This window comes from Symphalangus syndactylus, chromosome 4 (assembly GCF_028878055.3).
Source record: "Symphalangus syndactylus isolate Jambi chromosome 4, NHGRI_mSymSyn1-v2.1_pri, whole genome shotgun sequence".
NCBI lineage: Eukaryota > Metazoa > Chordata > Mammalia > Primates > Hylobatidae > Symphalangus > Symphalangus syndactylus.
The window spans coordinates 107,868,290-107,890,975 of NC_072426.2; positions in this window are offsets into that span (position 1 = coordinate 107,868,290).

Sequence of the window (22,686 nt, forward strand, 5' to 3'; positions counted from 1 at the left end):
AAAATTGAGGCTTGTTAGATGTTTCATTTTATTAGAATCTACAGAAAGCAGCAGACCTAGAATTTGCTTGGACTCACCTGCTTTTTGTCTAATTATTTACTTGTTTAACTAACTTAATCCTAGGGAGATTAAGCTTATCAAATTTGATAATAGATACCAGTACCATGCTGTTTCGGTTACTGTGGCCTTGTATAGTTTGAAGTCAGGTAGTGTGATGCCTCCAGCTTTGTTCTTTTGGCTTAGGATTGACTTGGTGATGCGGGCTCTTTTTTGGTTCCATATGAACTTTAAAGTAGTTTTTTCCAATTGTGTGAAGAAAGTCATTGGTAGCTTGATGGGGATGGCATTGAATCTATAAATTACCTTGGGCAGTATGGCCATTTTCACGATATTGATTCTTCCAACCCATGAGCATGGAATGTTCTTCCATTTGTTTGTATCCTCTTTTATTTCATTGAGCAGTGGTTTGTAGTTCTCCTTGAAGAGGTCCTTCACATCCCTTGTAAGTTGGATTCCTAGGTATTTAATTCTCTTTGAAGCAATTGTGAATGGGAGTTCACTCATGATTTGGCTCTCTGTTTGTCTGTGATTGGTGTACAAGAATGCTTGTGATTTTTGTACATTGATTTTGTATCCTGAGACTTTGCTGAAGTTGCTAATCAGCTTAAGGAGATTTTGGGCTGAGACAATGGGGTTTTCTGGATATACAATCATGTCATCGGCAAACAGGGACAATTTGACTTCCTCTTTTCCTAATTGAATACCCTTTATTTCCTTCTCCTCCCTGATTGCCCTGGCCAGAACTTCCAGCACTATGTTGAATAGGAGTGGTGAGAGAGGGCATCCCTGTCTTGTGCCAGTTTTCAAAGGGAATGCTTCCAGTTTTTGCCCATTCGGTATGATATTGGCTGTGGGTTTGTCATAGATAGCTCTTATTATTTTGAGATACATCCCATCAATACCTAATTTATTGAGAGTTTTTAGCATGAAGGGTTGTTGAATTTTGTCAAAGGCCTTTTCTGCATCTATTGAGATAATCATGTGGTTTTTGTCTTTGGTTCTGTTTATATGCTGGATTACATTTATTGATTTGAGTATGTTGAACCAGCCTTGCATCCCAGGGATGAAGCCCACTTGATCATGGTGGATAAGCTTTTTGATGTGCTGCTGGATTTGGTTTGCCAGTATTTTATTGAGGATTTTTGCATCAATGTTCATCAAGGATATTGGTCTGAAATTCTCTTTTTTGGTTATGTCTCTGCCAGGCTTTGGTATCAGGACGATGCTGGCCTCATAAAATGTGTTAGGGAGGATTCCCTCTTTTTCTATCGATTGGAATAGTTTCAGAAGGAATGGTACCAGTTCCTCCTTGTACCTCTGGTAGAATTCGGCTGTGAATCCATCAGGTCCTGGACTCTTTTTGGTCGGTAAGCTATTGATTATTGCCACAATTTCAGAGCCTGTTATTGGTCTATTCAGAGATTCAACTTCTTCCTGGTTTAGTCTTGGGAGGCTGTATGTGTCGAGGAATTTATCCATTTCTTCTAGATTTTCTAGTTTATTTGCATAGAGGTGTTTGTAGTATTCTCTGATGGTAGATTGTGTTTCTGTGGGATTGGTGGTGATATCCCCTTTTTCATTTTTTATTGCGTCTATTTGATTCTTCTCTTTTCTTCTTTATTAGTCTTGCTAGCAGTCTATCAATTTTGTTGATCTTTTCAAAAAACCAGTTCCTGGATTCATTAATTTTTTGAAGGGTTTTTTGTGTCTCTATTTCCTTCAGTTCTGCTCTGATTTTAGTTATTTCTAGCTTTCTGCTAGCTTTTGAATGTGTTTGCTCTTGCTTTTCTAGTTCTTTTAATTGTGATGTTAGGGTGTCAATTTTGGATCTTTCCTGCTTTCTCTTGTGGGCATTTAGTGATATAGATTTCCAAACAGCATGGTACTGGTACCAAAACAGAGACATAGATCAATGGAACAGAACAGATCCCTCAGAAATAATGCCACATATCTACAACTATCTGATCTTTGACAAACCTGACAAAAACAAGAAATGGGGAAAGGATTCCCTATTTAATAAATGGTGCTGGGAAAACTGGCTGGCCATATGTAGAAAGCTGAAACTGGATCCCTTCTTTACACCTTATACAAAAATTAATTCAAGATGGATTAAAGACTTAAATGTTAGACCTAAAACCATTAAAACCCTACAAGAAAACCTAGGCAATACCATTCAGGACATAGGCATGGGCAAGGACTTCATGTCTAAAACACCAAAAGCAATGGCAACAAAAGCCAGAATTGACAACTGGGATCTCATTAAACTAAAGAGCTTCTGCACAGCAAAAGAAACTACCATCAGAGTCAACAGGCAACCTACAGAATGGAAGAAAATTTTTGCAACCTACTCATCTGACAAAGGGCTAATATCCAGAATCTACAATGAACTCAAACAAATTTACAAGAAAAAAACAAACAACCCCATCAAAAAGTGGGTGAAGGACATGTACAGACACTTCTCAAAAGAAGACATTTATGCAGCCAAAAAACACATGAAAAAATGCTCATCATCACTGGCCATCAGAGAAATGCAAATCACAACCACAATGAGATACCATCTCACACCAGTTAGAATGGCCATCATTAAAAAGTCAGGAAACAACAGGTGCTGGAGAGGATGTGGAGAAATAGGAACACTTTTACACTGTTGGTGGGACTGTAAACTAGTTCAACCATTGTGGAAGTCAGTGTGGTGATTCCTCAGGGATCTAGAACTAGAAATACCATTTGACCCAGCCATCCCATTACTGGGTATATACCCAAAGGACTATAAATCATGCTGCTATAAAGACACATGCACACGTATGTTTATTGTGGCACTATTCACAATAGCAAAAAGTTGGAACCAACCCAAATGTCCAACAACGATAGACTGGATTAAGAAAATGTGGCACATATACACCATGGAATACTATGAAGCCATAAAAAATGATGAGTTCATGTCCTTTGTAGGAACATGGATGAAACTGGAAAACATCATTCTCAGTAAACTATCGCAAGGACAAAAAACCAAACACTGCATGTTCTCACTCATAGGTGGGAATTGAACAATGAGAACTCATGGACACAGGAAGGGAAACATCACACTCCAGGGACTGTTGTGGGGTGGGGGGAGGGGGGAAGGACAGCATTAGGAGATATACCTAATGCTAAATGACGAGTTAATGGGTGCAGCAAAACAACATGGCACATGGATACATATGTAACAAACCTGCACATTGTGCACATGTACCCTAAAACCTAAAGTATAATAATAAAAAATAAAAAAAGAAAAAAAAAAGAAAAAAAATTTGATAATAGAAGATTTAAATATTTCAGTTTTTCAATTGTAAGTTTTGTAAGATTTTGTAACAGTGAAACAGCAAAATGACTAATTCCATTTTTGTTTAAGGGGCCTTTACTCATTCCTGCAGGTAGGCTAGTATAATTTTAGAGCACTAAGATAATATGTAAAAACAGACATCATGTAATTTTTAAAATTAACTCTGAGATTAAAGGAGAAGTATATAAACAACTATGTTTTGGGAAAGACTTACAGGAGTATTGTAACCTGACCAAGGGTAAAAATGTTCCCAGCCTCCTCAGACCCTCCCTGGTGCCCAGATGTCTGTGGTTGTCAATCACCTCTTGATCCCAACCCCCCTCTTCTTCCCCCTGACCTTAACGTTAAAAAAGCCTAAAATTTGTTCTGACTTAAGATGGTATTATTATTAAACTAGTCCACCATCTTCTTGGTTTGCTGGCTTTCTGAATAAAACTGCTTTTATTTTCTCACTAATTCTCTTTTGTGTTTGACTTTTGAGTGGTGAGCGGCTGAACCTGGACTTGCCTTATTCTGTCGCAACATGAACCTGTGATTATATTGTTTAGTATCATTAAATATACATATATATATGCACATATACGTATAAGCATATACCCATATATTATATATAAAATAGCAACATAAATTTAGATTATATATGTATATTTTATACATAGTTACATATATAATAACAATTTATAGATCAGTTTTGCTCTCCAATATGATATTCACTAACTCCATCTGTTATTTAAATTCAAATTTTGATGGATTTTTTATTTTTTTGAGATGGAGTCTCGCTCTGTCGCCCAGGCTGGAGTGCAGTGGCGTGATCTCGGCTCACTGCAAGCTCCAGCTCCCGGGTTCACACCATTCTCCTGCCTCAGCCTCCCGAGTAGCTGGGACTACAGGCGTCAGGCCACCACGCCCAGCTAATTTTTTTTGTATTTTTAGTAGAGACGGGGTTTCACCGTATTAGCCAGGATGGTCTCGATCTCCTGACCTCGTGATCCGTGGCGGATTGATTTAAATTAAATTAAAATTTCAGTTACTCAGCTACATTAGGCACATTTTAAGTGCTCAATAGTCCTCATCATAGAAAGTCCTATTGAACTGCACTTAATATATACGTACACACACATACACACACACACACTATATATACAGACACACACACAAGCTTATATATATGCTGTTTAAATTTAAATATAATCCATACATATACATGCACACTACATAAACATAAGTTTTCTAGCAGATTCTTCTATTTATTGACCAAATTGAATAGGTCACAAGAAATTACTGGAAGCTCTACCAAAAAAAAGCTATAGCTCTCTTGGAGGCAAATTTTATTTAAAAAATTATTATAGAATTTATCTCATTTGCCAGTATGTTGCTTTTGTATGTTTGTTTCCTTGTTTGTGTTTGAACACTTCTTTTTAACCCAAACTACCATTGAAAATTGTTACTATAAACTGCAAATTATTTACTTTTAGAAAAATGAACAAAAATATTTGGTGGATGGTTATCTCTCTTAATTTATGTCAAATGTAGTCATTGTCCTTGTCTTTATGTTATCTAAAATATTTTTATGCTATTATTATATAAATTTATTTTTGTTAATTTGTAAATATGTATTATAGTTTTGATTCCATCACTTAAGTAGGCTATAATTGAATTTGACTGCAGTTGTTTGTATAATTAATTTTCATGTTTATTTGCAGAACGTATTATGTACACTTTTGAACAGTGTGCCACATGCAATTAATTGCAGAAGATTTGACTTGGTATGCTCTTTTTCATTTAATTAAAACTCCAACTCATTGCTATGATGAAGACTGGTACAATGGGAAAGGCAAGTAATCTAGAGAAGAGTGAAAAGTAACAGGCTTCAATGAAACATATGCACAGTTTGGAAATATGTGAGAAAATGTTAATATCTTTTATCTTGTGCTCTAGTTTATGAAAATTGCCATGGCATATATTCATTCAAGTACCCATTCATTAATCACTTATTTAGTACCTACTATGAATGAGGTACCATGTTAGATGAATGCAAAACTAGAAAATCGTGGTGCCAGAAGAAAGTGCAAAGTTATTAGAAGAGAACTCTTTCCAGACCATTTTCAAGTAGATATGTTTTGCTTAATAAAGTATAACTAAAAAGAGGCAAATTTTTAAATGTATGCTCAGTGACTGTTCTCCAGTTGTTGATTCCTGCTACACAGTGAGTCTTGTTCTCATGTACAGGCTTGAATGCAGCTGAATGAGATTTGCAGAGAGGTCACTGCTGTAAAACGGTATGTGTATAAACATCTAATGAACAAAAAGCATTTGTTATGTTGTGTATTCATTTTCTAGGGCTGCCATAAAAAGTACTGCACCACTGAGGAGCTATTTCCTCACAGTTCTTGAGGCTAGAAGTCCAAGATCAAGACATCAGTAGGGTTAGTTTCTTCTGATGACCTGTCTCCTTGTAAATAGTTATATTTTCCATGTATCTTCACATGATCTTTCCTCTGTGTGTGTGTATCCTAATCTCTTCTTCTTATAAGGACACTAGTCCTATTGGATTAGGGCTCACACCAGTGACCTAATTTAACCTTACCTCTCTAAATACATTATTTTCAAATAACAGTCACATTCTGAGGTACTCAGTGTTAAGATTTTAACATATACATTTCAGGGCACACAATTTAGCCCATAGCACACTGCCAGACAATATACATATATATTATCTTACAACATTCTTCCTAATCTTACCACCAAGCCCCTGTTCCACGGTTACCTTGGCCCTACGTCCTTATTACTCTTACTTTGTGGTACTTTTACTTTCAGACTTTAACTTAAATCTGATTCTCCCTGGAACAGAGTGTTTTTCCTGTATCCCTCAAAGTGGAGGGTGTTTGGGCCATCTGACTAAAGCCTCTCTCCCACCTTAGGCACTCTTCATTTCACTAGTGAAGTGGCGTGTAACTGGCAATGTTCCCTTTCAATATAAGTCTCATCTCATTCTTGCTAACTATGCTGCCCACGTGGGCAAGATATCCAATGATGTATTTCTTATTCATTGAACTCTGCAACTCCAAAGACCTCATCTACTACAGCTACAAACTCCCATGGACTTTCATCACCAAAATTACTCTGTCCTTAAAGTTACAAATTATGTTCGTATTCCCCCTATATCTTTCTCAGTAGGTATTCACTCAACAAATTAAGAGTGAAATATCAAGGTTAGCCTTTATTCCAGGGTCTCAAAAACATTAAAGGACATATTTGTATCTCACAAAAGTAAACTGCACTATAAAATACTAAACTATGCTATACTAAATAAAATGTAGTACTTTACAAACAAGAAATTTATGAAACATTGACTATTCACCTTTCTAGTGTTTCACATCAAGGGGAGATAAGCATATTAAGAATGAGCAAAACTAAAACTCTAGATATTATAAAATTTACATGAGGCTATTAATTTTTGAAACTTATTTATTTATTTTTTGAGATGGAGTTTCACTCACTCTGTTGCCCAGGCTCAAGTGCAGTGGCATGATTCATGTTCAAGTGATTCTCTTGCTTCAGCCTCCCAAGTAGTTGGCATTACAGGCACATGCCATCACACCCAGCTAATTTTTGTATTTTTAGTAGAGACGGGGTTTTGCCATGTTGGCCAGGCTGGTCTGAAATTCCTGGCCTCAAGCAATCCTCCTGCCTCAGCCTCCCAAAGTGCTGGGATTACAGGCATGAGCCACCATGCTCAGCCATACTTTTTTATCTCAGTGGCTTTAAGGGTATAAGTGATTTTTTGTTACATGGATAAAATATGGGATTTTAGTGTACCCATCACCTGAAGCATGTACACTGTACCTAATAGATAGTTTTTCAACCCTCACACCCCCTCCAATCCTCCATGCTTTTGAGTCTCCAGTGTCCTTTACACCACTCTTTAAAATAGAATCTTGCAATAGTTGGTGAGCCTTGTTCTTCCAAGGCAGTGCAGAATTAGGTTACTTGTTTATGTGCCAGTCCATTTGCAAAATATACCCCTTTCTGCTGTTCATGTTTTTTGCTACCACCCTTGGCAGATGGATGACTGTAAGAGCCACAAATGCCTCCCTGCTCCCTATTTTGTTCCCCAGCTGACTCCCATTCTTTCTCTACATAGCAGGAGGTTGGTCTCGCTAAATCTCATATATTTGATTGTTTCCCCACACTGCTTACAGAAGTTCAATAACTTTCAGTGGCCTTCGCTAATGAAAATGTATTCTATACAATGAAAGGGATGTGTTACACAACACCTAAATGTGTCTCTTTTTTAAATTTTATTTTAGGTTTGGGGCTACATGTCAAACTTTGTTATATAAGTAACCTCATATCACACAGGTTTGGTGTACAGATTATTTTGTTAACCAGGTACCAAGCCTAATATGCAGTAGTTGTTTTCTTCTGCTCCTCTCCCTCCTCCCAACCTCCACCATCCAAAAGGCCCCAGTGTCTGTTGTTCCATTCTTTGTGTTCATGAGTTCTCATCATTTAGCTCCCACTTACAAGTGAAAACATGCAGTATTTGGGCTTTTGTTCTCTTGTTAGTTTGCTAAGGATAATGGCCTCTAGCTCCATCCATGTTCCTGCTAAAGACATGATCTTGTTCTTTTATATGGCTGGATAGTATTCCATGGTGTATATGTACCACATTTTCTTTATTGAATCTGTCATTGATGGAGATTTAGACTGGTTCCATGTCTTTGCTATTGTGAATAGTGCTGCAGTGAACTTTCGCTTGCATATGTCTTTATAATAGAATAAGTTATATTGCTCTGGGTATATACCTAGTAATGGGATTGCCGAGCTGAATGGTGGTTCTGTTTTTAGCTCTTTGAGGAATCACCATAGTGCTTTCCACAATGGTTGAACTAATTTACACTCTCACTGACAGTGTATAAGTGTTCCCTTTTCTCCACAATCTTGCCAGCATCTGTTATTTTTTTACTTGCTAGTAATAGCTATTCTGACTGGTGTGAGATGATATCTCATTGTGGTTTTGATTTGCATTTCCCTAATGTGAGTGATATTGAGCTTTTTTTCATATACTTGTTAGCCACATGTATGTCTTTTTTAGAAAAGTCTCTGTTCATGTCTTTTGCCCACTTTTTAATAGGGTTGTTCATTTTTTTCTTGTACGTTTGTTTAAGTTCCTTACAGATTCTAGATACTACACCTTTGACAGATGCAAAGTTTGCAAAAAATTTGCTCCCATTCTGTAGTTCTGTTTATTTTGTTAATAGTTTATTTTGCTATGCAGAAACTCTTAAGTTTAATTAGATCCCATTTGTCAATTTTTGTTTTTGTTATGATTGCTTTTGGCATCTTTGTCATGAAATATTTGCCTGTTCCTATGTCCAATACAGTATTTCCTAGGTTGTCTTTCAGAGTTTTTACCCTTTTGGGTTTTATATTTAAGTCTTTAATCCATCTTGAATTTATTTTTGTATATGGTATAAGAAAGGGGTTCAGCTTCAGTATTTTGCATATGGTTAGCCAGTTATCTCAGCACCATTTATTGAATAGGGAATCATTTCCCTATTGTTTGTTTTGGTCAGCTTCGTTGAAGACCCAGAGGTTGTAGGTGTGCAGCTTTATTTCTGGGCACTCTATTCTTACCACTGCTATTCAACATAACTATGAAAGTTCTTGCCAGAACAGCCAGGCAAGAGAAAGAAATAAAGTGCATCCAAATAGGAAGAGAAGAAGTCAATCTATCCCTCTTTGTAGATAACAAGTTCCTATATCGGGGAAATCCCATAGTCTTGGCCCAACAGCTTCTTAAGCTGATAAACATCCCCAGCAAGTTTCAGGATACAAAATTAATGTGCAAAAATCACTAGTATTCCTATACACCAACAATAGCCAAGAGACAAATCAGGAATGCACTGCCATTCATAGTAGCCACAAAAAGAATTAAATACCCAGAAATAATGCAAAAGATCTCTACAATGTGAATTACAAAACACTGCTGAAAGAAAACAGAGATAACACAAATGGAAATGCATCCCGTGCTTATGGATAAGTAAAATCAATATCATTAAAATGGCTATATTACCCAAAGCAATTTATACATTTAATGCCATTCCTATCAAACTATCAATTACATTCTTCACAAAACTAGGAGAAACAACTATTTTACAATGCATATGGAACCAAAAAAGAGCCCAAATATCTAAGGCAATTCTATGCAAAAAGAACAAAGTTGGAGGCATCACATTACCCAACTTCAAACTATACTACAGGGCTACAGTAACAAAAACAGCATGGTACTGGTACAGAAACAGACACATAGACCAAAGGAAAAGGTGTCTTAAATTACTATATTTGTTGATCTATATATATGAATTTTTGTTATGTACTATGATTTTCAATTTTGATTTGTAAATACCAGATATTTATTATTTGAATAAAGTACTCGATTTCAATTAACTTGGTTAGTTGTTGCTTTGTAATTTGTAGAAAACCAGTTTATATAGAAAATGGAAATATACATGCTTTCACTTATGTCATTCTCACAACAATTGCATGAACTAGGTATTATTATACCATTTACAAATGGAGGCACAGAAAGTCTCAGCAACATATTCAAAACTATACTGTTTAGGATGGAGTATTATCCAAATGAGGCTAGCCCACTTTTGTGGCCCTTAACTTAACCTTCATGCAAAGATCATGGAAGAAGATATAACAGCAGTTTGTTTCCTCTCCTCGGTTTTTCTCTTTTTCCAAAAGAAAACTTTAGTATTCTTAAGGAAAGTACTGACTTCCAAAATTACTACAAGAACATTACTGTAAGAACAAAATAGAAAGAATAACATAAAATATTGTCTACTTTAATATAAATTGAAATAACTATGCTTCTTTAAAGCCATATATATCTTAACCCACTCAAACTCATGTTTTCAAAGGTGCATTTATCCCGTATTACTATTTATGTTCAAGTTTATACATTTCTTAATTATGTGGACTCCCTAAACATAGTGCATTTAGTTTATTAATATAAAATGAGAGCTGGTACACTTTACTGCTTTCTTGTCTTCTCATATAGCAACCTGTCATTCAGGCAAAGAAAACATGTCTAAGATTAATGTAGGTCACACTAACCCAAGTATTTTGATATTTTTGGAGTAAACAGAACCAAAAAGTAAACAGGCAAAAAGTCAATATTTAAGCCAGGAATGATAACAGGATATGTGTAAATGAATGGTTATTATAACTTTTTTTTTAATACCAAAAGAGGCAAAATAAAAATTTCAAACCCTTTCATAAGGCCATGGGGCAGATAAAGACAGGAGAAGTCTAATTGCAATATATCCTGTAATGGAATCACCGTCTGTGTAGAAGCTGATTAAGGTTAATTTGAATCACATCAATTTGAATTAACGTGGCCTTTGCAGAATGAACAACACCTTAGTGCCAACATGATCAATTAGTACTTTTAACTCCATACATCCACCTAGAAAGGTTAGATTTATTAGTTTTCAAGATAACATTTTAGAATGCAAATCCATGTTACTTCATTTTTCTGTAGCCCACCTCACCTGAACACCTGGAATTTCTCAGGACAGATGTGTCTTAGAGTGAATTCATTTATAATGTGAAGCAAAAAAGGATGTATGGAGAAAAACAGCCAGATAGTTTTGCCTGTCTTCCAGTGCTGGACAAACAAGTTCAAGTTACCCAGTTAAGTCAAAGATCATAGTTTAGAAAAAAAATAACTGGTTATATTAGGTATAGAGTCATGTGTTACCCACATGGATTTCAAATCTTAGAGCTCAAAGATCCTTTAAGGTTTTATGGACAATTTATTTTAGTTCCCTTACTTTATGGATTAAAACATACTGCAGACCAGCAAATTTAAGTAACTTGCTTATAGTCGCACAACAAATTGGACCAGAAGTTCAGTCTTTAGGCCACATTTTACACTTTATAATCCCTGCTGAATTGGATGTTTTACATTATTTGCACACACATGCAAAAACGTGTTACTGGCAAGATACAGTATTTCTATCAATTGTTGTGGTATCAGCAACAATCTTAGCAATTAAATTTTCAGAGATGAGATGTCATCTCTTTACTCCTAGAAAATTTACTTTTTAAAAAAAAACCCTTTTCAAGTTAATCATCTTATCACTAGCCACTTTGACTAATAGGCTACTGGAGTGTATTCAGGCATACAGAGTAGTTTCATGCTTCTATGCCTTTATTTCCACTCTTCCCTCTGGAATGCCCTTTATCATTGTATCTTAACTGTCTACTCCCCCTATTCCTACATGGAATACTCACATTTTCACTGGTTTATTGTTACATAACAAATCATCACAATCAATTCCTTCAAATGGCAAAAACATATTTGCTCATGATTTTGCAGCTTAGGCAGATAAGCACAGTTCATGCATGTCTGCTTCACATGGTGAAATCTCAGACAACTCACCTAAAGCTGAAGGATCCAAGATGCTTCATTGGCAGGTCTGTTGCTTTATCTGGTATTAATGAAATAGTTGTGGGACTGGCTGGGCTTGTCTTCCTTACTTCTTAGTCTGTTACTATACAGGGCCTCTCTGTTTCCAAAGTCTAGCTCTCAACCAAGATATTCAGACTTCTTTATGATGACTGCCTTCCAAGAGAAAAGAATAGCTGTTAGGCTTCTTCACTTCTAAGCCTAAAAGTCATACAGTATGACCTCTGCCACTTTCTATTGGTCAAAGCAAGACTCAGAACTATACTGGATCCAAGGGATGGGAAACCAACTCCCTCTCTGGCTGGAATGAGTGGCATATACTTATTGGAATGGGAGCATTTGATGATGGCCTCCTTCTGATCAGTTGACAACAGCTAGACTAAGCCAAGTCCTTTTCCAGAAGCACCCCTAGCATACCCATAGTCAACTGAAGCTAAGCCAAGAGTTCCCGTTTTGCACCTTTTAATCCCTTATCATTTTACTTATCACATTCTTATATGATTCAAATAATATAATTTATATAATACAATGATATATTTATATAATGATTTGAGATTGCTTCCTTGCAAAATAATAAGAAACCAGAACATGATCAGTTATTAATCATCCTTGAGTCATTGGTATTTAGAGTATGTCTGGCAAAGCAAGAGTTCAATGAAAGATTGCCAAACGTAACTCAAAATTTTAAAAGTACTGAAAGGGGAAGCAACATGATTTTCCAATATATTCACATGGCTGAGGAAAGTTGAATTTGAGAATAGGGACACTTAAAAAGATGTAACAATATAGCTAGAATATTTTATGGAAAAAAATTCATAATAAAATGAAACAATGAGATAAAAGGTGCCCAGAAGTTTGTTTATAATAGTTTATTGCCCTATGTGGTGATAAACAAGACATTTGATTCTATTTATTTTATTTGTAATTTCTTTTTTTATCTTTGTTGTTGTTGTTGTTGTTGTTGAGATGGAGTCTGGCTCCATCACCCAGGCTGGAGTGCAGTGGTGTGATGTGATCTCGGCTCACTGCAACATCCGCCTCCCGGGTTCAAGTGATTCTCCTGCCTCAGCCTGCTGAGTAGCTGGGATTACAGCTACTCAGTGGCATGGCACCACCACGCCTAGCTAATTTTTGTATTTTTAGTAAAGCTGGGGTTCCACCATGTTGGTCAGACTGGTCTGCAACTCCTGACCTCCTGATCCGCCTGCCTAGGCCTCCCAAAGTGCAGGGATTACAGGCATAAGCCACCATGCGTGGCCTATTTGTATATTCTTTAAATGAAATAATTCATATTGGTTCATTAAATATGTCTATCTGCATGTGGCATTTGTTTGTAAGTATTTATTCTTATACTGATAAATTTTCACAAATCTAAAAATTTTGGGAAATTCAAGAAAGGCAAATATTGCATAGAGTGAAATTTTCCTGAGGGCAAAATTCCAGGATGAAATCTTTAAGGGAAAATTATTTATCAAAATCCACAGCCTGAATTAGTGTATTTGAAAGATGTGGAGCCTTCCTCTCCCTCTAACATTTCCATCTGTCTCTTATTTCCTATCCCCACCTTGGTTATAGCTGTGAACTTGTTGAAACAATCCAAATGGACTATTTCAAAGCAGTAAGTTGACTCTGCATAAAGCCACTTCTTGAAAATGCTCAATAAACACCAATGCTTTTATTTCCCTTTTTTAAAAGGCAGTAGAGGACTTGCTAGAACCCAGGGATGGCTTTCTTATTCCTTGTCAAACTATATGAGAAAGAGAAATAGAGATCTGGACATGACACCATCTCTAGCCCTGGATAAAACTTTTGTCAATGAACGCACTACCTGTAAGCTCATACAGTGTTTTTACTCTGGAAAACCATGATAATAACGGATATTATATGAGCACATTTAAAGAATCTTTTACGTGTCAAAATTGCTTAGATAAAATAGAAATTTCGTTTTCAACTAGGAATCACAATGAAAAATAGATAAGTCATTACTCTCCTTCAATGGAGGATTTAAGTTGTTAGTTTGTCAATTAATTTCATTAGCTTTGTATTTCTGTTCATTATGTTGAAGGCTTTCAGAAAGGTCTATTTGAAATGTGTCTCCAGAGATATCTTTTTTTACTAGAAAATTAATGTGACATTTATCTGCTAGACACAGAACCACGAACACAGTAAATAAACTTATTTTCTTGCAAATATTCCTATGTCTAAATCACATGGTTAGAAACTATAGCAGAAGTAGGACAAGAATGGAAAGCAGGAAAATGTGTGTCCACAGATTTTATTAGTAAGGCAGGAATTGTTAAGCAGGATAAAAGCAGAACAGGAGGGAAGCCTAGGTAGGCCCTTCCCACACAGTTGGTAGAAAGGTTGAGATAAATGAAGCAGCTAAAAGCACAGACTTCTTTTTCAAAACTACTCACTAAAAGCAAAGTGGGAAATGAGAGAGACTTGCCTATAAGGAGACTATTTTCTAAGACTCACCCCTGTGGTTGATACAGGAGAAAAATAGAGGGCTACATAATAATATGGGTAATACTACTTCCTCTCAAACACAGGTTTTCTAGCGTTGGTCATTACAATCAGTCTCAGTGGACAAATGCCCATCTTTGGAAGCATCTAAGCATATAATTACTTAATAAAAAATAAAACAAGTTACGCGATTATACCTGTCTTTTACTAACATTACATGTTTTATTACATTGTCTAGCAGTGAATGTGAGTGCTATAAAAATATCATGAAAATATATTTTAGCAAACATTGGTCTGTGAATTTAAAATATTGACATCTAGTATTAAAATATGTTGACATAAACTTACTAAAATTAAAAATGTAACAGAGATTCATCTGCATTTCGTTTAGCTGAATATGTCTGTTTTCTTTTTAACTTGTGTCCAAATAAATTCTGGAGGGTTTTAAAAAATCTATTTCCTGTCATTTCCATTTAATAATTATGTTTTGTGTTTGTTCCTCTTAGCACATTTCATATTCATCAATTCAAATAGCCTGTTTTTATTTATGGAATTCTAAACAATGTTAGAGTAAACTATTGGGTGCTCCATTCCATTTAATAAAGGATTGCTGTGCATATGTCTGCAGTTGATATCCTATTTGAACACGTACAATTTATATGTGTGTGTATGCATATTGAGTCATGTGTCATTTCACAACAGAGATATGTTCCAAGAAATACGTTGTTAGGTGATGTTTTTGTGCGAATATGATAAGGTGTGTTTATACAAACCCCAAAATTATATTACTACACACCTAGGCTACATGGTATAGCCTATTGCTCCTAGGCTACAAACCTGTACAGCATGTTACTGTACTGAATACTGTAGACAATTGTAACACAATATTAAGTATTTGTGTATCTAAACATAAAAAAAGAGTAAGAATGCAGTATTATAATGCTATGGGATCACGAGCACATATGTGTTCCAGTGTTATTGAAAAGTTATTATGCAGCACATGACTGTATATACATATATATTTGTGTGTGTATATATATATATATATATATAAACACACATATATACATTTTAATGTATTTGTGTTATGTTTTCACAATTTGCATTAAATATATACTATTTGGTATAATATGATTTGATATAGCAATACTATAATAGTAATGCGAAATATTTGGAAGATTTAGGATGAAACGAGAAAAGATTTGACCTTATACAAAAATGTTAAAATTAGCCTGGAAAAAATAATAAAATTGAGAAAGAGAACAAACTGTGGTGTTCAAGGCAGTTGTTAAATTTGTCCATTGTGTTAGATTAAAAAGTGATTTAAACTCTTGAGTCTAAATAATCTTTTGATTCGAGAATATATAATTGTCTCACATGCTTCTGTGATTAAATTCATAAGAAAGTTCTGGCAGATAGGAGATGCTCAATAAGTAGTGGCTTCTTTCCTCAGCAATTTTTCAAAATTGATGCAAGGCTTTGCTCATTCTTTTTAATCTAGGAAGAGAATAAAATCCAGAGGAAAGGAACAAGTGTTTCTATGTTTGGGAAATATAAATCGAAATCTCAGTCTGTGCTTAGGATTTAATGTGAATGATTTAGATCGTTAAAACTGAGTGTCAACTTGATTGGATTGAAGGATACACAGTATTGATCCTGGGTGTGTCTGTGAGGGTGTTGCCAAGGGAGATTAACATTTGAGTGAGTGGGCTGGGAAAGGCAGATCCAGCTTTTATCTGGGTTAATCTGGGTGGGCACAATCTAATCAACTGCCAGCTAAGCTAGAATATAAACAGGCAGAAAAATGTGAAAGGGAGACTGGCATAGCCTCCCAGCCTACATCTTTCTATCGTGCTTCCTGCCCTTGAATATCAGACTCCATGTTCTTCAGTTTTGGAACTCAGACTGGCTCTCCTTGCTCCTCAGCATCCAGATAGCCTATTGTGGGACTTTGTGATCATGTGAGTTAGTATTTAATAAACTCTCATATGTGTGTATGTATATATATATACACACACACACACACACACACACATATATACACACACACACGTATATGTATACATATATATATTCCATTAGTTCTGTCCCTTTAGAGAACATTGACTAATACAATAATCTTTTCATGTCTAATTTCCATATCTGCAAAATGTATTTCTAGTTTTCTGTTATACAAAAACGCAATGATGGTCGATGGGGAAATATATATCACTCACCCAAAATATTATTTGACACATAATTGGCAATAACCATATATATTATATATACATATATATATATACATATATACAGCTTTTGCTTTCTAACCAACACTGCACTAAGTACTTTAAATGCATCATCTAGTTTACTACTCAATAATTTAATCATTATTATCTTTATTAGTTTCTCAAATTTTAAAAAATAAGCAAGTTCAATAGAACTTTCTTCAGTAATAGAAGTTTGGTGTCTTTTTTTTTGTCTTCTGATATGGTAGCTACTAGTTAAATGTGGAACATAAAATATGACTAGTACAACCAAAAATGTGTTTTTAAATCTAATTTTATTTAATTTGAAACTAACTTTAAATAGCTTCATGTGGCTGATACATATTGGACAAAATGAACATAATCTATATAGATATAACACTAAGTTTATAAATAAAAATTAAATTTAACTTGGAGCTGACAGGATTTCACTCTGTTGCCCAGGCTGGAGTGCAGTGGCATGATCATAGCTCACTGCAGTCTTGATCTCCCAGGCTGAAGTGATCCTCCTTTCTCAGCCTCCCAAGTAGCTGGGACCACAGGTGCACATTACAGAACCTGGCTTTTTTTACTATTATTACTTGTTTTGTAGAATTGGGCTCTCACTATATTGCCTAGGCTGGTCTTGAACTCCTGGGCTCAAGTAATCCTCCTGCTTCAGCCTCCCAAAGTGCTAGGACTACAGGCATAAGTCACCATACCTGACCTTGGAGTTATTTTCTAAGATGAGAAATACTTAAAGTTTGTATCTTACAATTCACCTCATCTTACATTATTCTGTTCAATATTTTTTAGTGTATGTTAGTGTTATCTCCCCAGATTGTGTGGTGAATTCCTTGAGAGTAATAGCTATGCTTTTTATTTTTTCTTTTTTTCCTGCTACGTGCCTATGCCAGAAAGCCTTTGCACAATCCGGCCCAGTTAGGCTGAAGGCACTTCCTTGTCCATTTGCCATATGACAATGTTTCCCTCATTGGTGAACATCTGGATTGGTAAAAGTACCATGGTTTAGGCTATTGATTCACAAGAGGTAATTTATAACAAAGAAGGAGATCAATTATGTGATTTTTTTATATAATGACATAAAAATGTTAACAGAATTTTTACCTTTTTTGTTTACTTTGTAATACTTTTTTCAAGAAATATATAATATATATATATTAAAAAAACCCTGACACTCAGTGGCCCAAATAAGAAAACCAATTAAAAAGTTAAAACTGGGTGGCATCACTGTTCAGCGTTTTATGTTTGAAGAAGCATGATATCCTAGGAAAGAGAAAACTGAGGAAAAAAATATTGGTCCAGAGAGCTTGTCTGGGATCAGATCCCCTTTTTGTTTATTGAAGTTGGGAAAGGTATCAAATATCTTTGATTCCATTAAAGAAGAGTGAATTTATGAACAGAGCAAAGAAAATACAATAGGAACTATATCTTATATAGCAGGTCACGATTATAATGGTGTTTTGCTACAGAGCCATTCTAACTGATGCCTTCCTCTTAAGACATTAGTCACTGTCCACTGATAGTTTTAAAAATAACCCACAAGCTTAGGGGAGATAATTGTCTAGCCAAGAAAAGTACTTATCCCTTCATCTTAGACCAAAATTTACCTAAGATATTTTAACTTTTACTTAATGTTTAGAAAAGCTTACAGAAAAATAAATTTTTAGAATGGGAAGATGGTAGGAATTATTCAATCCAAACTCTTCTATTATACAGAATAAACTATGATCCAGAAAATAGACTTGTTTAATGTAAACAAAATGCTTAGCATCAGAGTCAGAATAACACTTTTTTTCTTTGTCTGATGTTCTAAGTAATAGTGATGAATATTAAGATTACACTTGAGGCTGGGTGTGGTGGCTCACGCCTGTAATCCCAGCACTTTGGGAGGCCGAGGTGGGCAGATCACAAGGTCAGGAGATCGAGACTATGCTGGCTAACATGGTGAAACCCTGTCTCTACAAAAGAATACAAAAAAATTAACCGGGTGTGGTGGCAGGCACCTGTAGTCCCAGCTACTTGGGAGGCTGAGGCAGGAGAATGATGTGAATCTGGGAGGCGGAGCTTGCAGTGAGCCGAGATCGCACCACTGCACTCCAGCCTGGGCATCAGAGTGAGACTCTGTCTCAAAAAAAAAAAAACAAAAAAAAAAAACTACACTTGAAACAATTCTAAATATCTGAAGAGTACAGAACTTTTAAAACACTCATACAATAAATAAGCAAGATGTATTGGATAAACAGAAAGTGATTGCTGCAAGTTATTTGAAAGACCTATCAACTTTATTCTCATTCAAGATGGCTATGTGCTCTAAATATAGAATATTGCAATCCTCTGACCTTAAAGTTATTATAAGACATGGTATGTGTCACTATGGAATTGTTTAGTCAAGTGTATAAAACTCTTAGAAAATCCAACTTAATTTTACCAGCAAATTATTAGGCCTACTAAAATACGTTTTTACTTTTTTCAAGAGCAATCAAATCAAACAGCATATATCAAACTTTGATCAACACATTTTTTTTTCCATCTACAATACTGCCAATAGATAGAAAAAGGGAGACTGACTTCTCTACCATTCTGAAAGCTTCTTGCCTCTGCTCTCCACACTGTATTATTAGGTATCACAGAAACACATAAAAACTATGCTAATAAATGTCATGGAGACACAGAGTAAAAAGTAGATCGATTGTTCAAATGACACTTCACAGCTGCTTGAAGAGGATTTAAGGCCTCCCAGGCTATGCAGGTGAAACAACTCATTTTGCCAAGCAGTTTCCTTTTAGGGTCCTCAGCCTTGTATGACCACCTAATCTGATTTTATCTTCAGCAGAAGTTATTGATTCAAATCAGACAAACCATCATATATGGAACATGGGCCAGGGAACACCTGCATCTGGCTAGATAGCACATTTAAATTTCATTCTTGGCAGCTAGAATCCAGGATTTTTTAATATGATTTTTATAAATTTATAAGGTGTGACCACACATAATATTTTGGATTATGGAAAAAAATCTGGAAAACAGCCATGTTTTTAAAGCCCATAGGGACATGGTGCTGTGACATTTATAACTCTCATTTAGATATATATAATCAAGTATCTATTTAATAATGTAAATAGAATAATTTTAGAAAACTAAAAGTTCCTTGTTTTGTTTTCATAATTTCTACCAATTATGGTTGTTACTCTAGGGAGAGTCCGCAGAGCTCCTGCTACCACCATTCCAAAAATACTGTCTTTCTCTATCAATATTGTATACCAAAATGTAATGAGTGTTATTTCTTAACATGTTTCAAACTGAATTTATTCTATGTTCTAATTTAGGGTCACCCTTTTACCTTGTGCTCTTTCTTTAATACCATTACTTGATAAAATATTATTTATTTTCTAGATGAAGTTTAAGCATTGTTTTCTTTAAGGAAGGTTCTTAATTTCTCAACTTGGTGTGTTCTTAATATCTTAATCCATGAGCCTTTTATTTCAAATATGTCCAGTCACTTACCTTTGCCTTAGTTTGGAGTTGTTCTTTTTTATTCTTTTCCCTGCCTTTGATTTTAAGTTCCTCCAGGAAATAAATTATGTTTTACCTATCTTTGTATTTCTTATATTTTTTTTCACATTTTAGCATCTATAACAAGTAACATCTAAACAGTTGTCAATACATACTTGGTTGTAGAAATAATGAATGGACAAAATAAAAATAGCTCACATTATGAAATATCATATCATAAAACAACAGTTATCAAACTGCATCTCACAAGGTTCCATAACATATTATTTTAGACTTCTTTTGTCCTAATGTCAGCCTAGCAACATTCCATATTCATTAAAAAAGTGAGTTGAGAGTTGGCCGGGCGCAGTGGCTCACGCTTGTAATCCCAGCACTTTGGGAGGCCGAGGCGGGCAGATCATGAGGTCAGGAGATCGAGACCATGGTGAAACCCCGTCTCTACTAAAAAATAGAAAAAATTAGCCGGGCGTGGTGGCGGGCGCCTGTAGTCCCAGCTACTCGGAGAGGCTGAGGCAGGAGAATGGCGTGAACCCGGGAGGGGGAGCTTGCAGTGAGCCGAGATTGCGCCACTGCACTCCAGCCTGGGTGACAGAGCGAGACTCCGTCTCAAAAAAAAAAAAAAAAGTGAGTTGAGAGAAAAATATTACCACTGTAATGTATTTAGCTTGGCCTTAATGTAGGAGGGGATTATTAAGCTATTAGGAAAACATAAAATGTAAAATTTTTATTTAATAATTCAAGTGAAAGTCAATCAAGAAGCTTCATAAGATTTGTCAGAAAAAGATATTAAATGGTACAACAGTGCTAAATGTTTTTAAGTGAGGTCTGCAAACATATATTTTAAGTTATATTAGAATATCGTGAATTTGTCACTGAATATTTCCCTCAGTTTTATTTATCATCTTGGAAATCACTCAAAACTTTAATCTCACAAAGGGAAGGAGAAGGAAGACAAGGAGGAAGAGAGGAAAGACCAACTTTTTTATTAAGTCTGATATTATGAAAAAGACTAACTGAGATATTGTGATTTCAGATTCAGACCACTACAATAAAACAAATATCACAATTGAGTCACAGAATTTTTTTGATTTCCCATTACATATAAAAGTTATGTTGGCTGGGCACGGTGGCTCAGGTCTGTAATCCTGGCACTTTGGGGGGCCGAGGCGGGCAGATCACAAGGTCAGGTGATCGAGACCGTCCTGGTTAACATGGTGAAACCCCATCTCTACTAAAAATACAAAAAATTAGCTAGGCGTGGTGGTGAGCGCCTGTAGTCTCAGCTACTTGGGAGGCTGAGGCAGGAGAATGGCATGAACCCGGGAGGTAGAGCTTGCAAGCTTGCAGTGAGCCGAGATTGAGCCACTGCACTCCAGCCTGGGCGACAGAGTGAGACTCCAGCTAAAAAAAAAAAAATTATGTTTACATTATACTTTATAATAACTGTGCAATAGCAGTATGTCTTAAAAAAAAAACGTACATACCTTAATTAAAGTGTATTTTATTACTGAAAACACTAATAATCCTCTGACCCTTAGGCCAAGCATAATATTTCTGCTGGTGGAGGATCTTGCCTCGATGTTGATGGCTGCTGACTAATCACCGTGTTGGTTGCTGAAGGTTGGAGTGGCTGTGACAATTTCTTAAAATAAGACAGTGAGGTTGCCACATCAATTGACTTTTTCTTTCATGAAAGATTTTTCTGTAGCGTATCATGCTGTTTGATAGCATTTACCCACAGAACTTACGTCAAAGTTGTAGTAAATTCTCTCAAACTCTGCACTGTTTTATTAACAAAGTTTATGCACTATTCTAAATCATTTGCTGTCATTTTAACAAGGTTCATAGTGTCTTAACCAGTAGTAAATTGCACTCATGAGATCATTTTATTTGGTCATCTGTAAAAAGCAACTCTTTATCCATTAAAGTTTTATCACGAGATTTTAGGAATTCAGTCACATCTTCTAGTTCTTTTGCTCTTCCCACCACATCTATAGTTATTAACATATCCTCTATTGAAGTTTTGAACACCAAAGTCAACTCTGAGGGTTGGAATCAACTTCTTCCAAATTCTTGTTAATGTTAATATTTTGTCCTTCTCCCATGAATCATGAATGTTCCTAACAGCTTCTACAATGTTGAATCTTCTTCTGTAGGTTTTCAATTTACTCTTCCCAGATCCATCAGAAGAATCACTCTCTATGGCAGGGATAACCTGAATAAAGGGCATTTCTTGAATAATAGGAGTTGAAAGTCAAAATTATGGCTTAATACATGGACTGAAGGATTGGTGTTGTGTTAGAAATTATGAAATCATATATTTATCTTCTTATACATCCCCACCAGAGCTCTTGGATGACCAGATGCAGTGTTGGTTAGCAGTAATATTTTGGAAGGAATCTTTTTTCTGAGCAGTAGGTCTTGACATTGGATTTAATACATGTGCTGTCTTTCAGGTTTTGTTATTCCATTTCTAGAGCACAGGGTAGATTTAACATGATTCTTAAGGGCCCTAAGATTTTCAGAATGGTAAATGAGTATTGGTTTCAACTTAAAGTCAACAGCTGTATTAACCTATTAACCTGTAAGAAAAG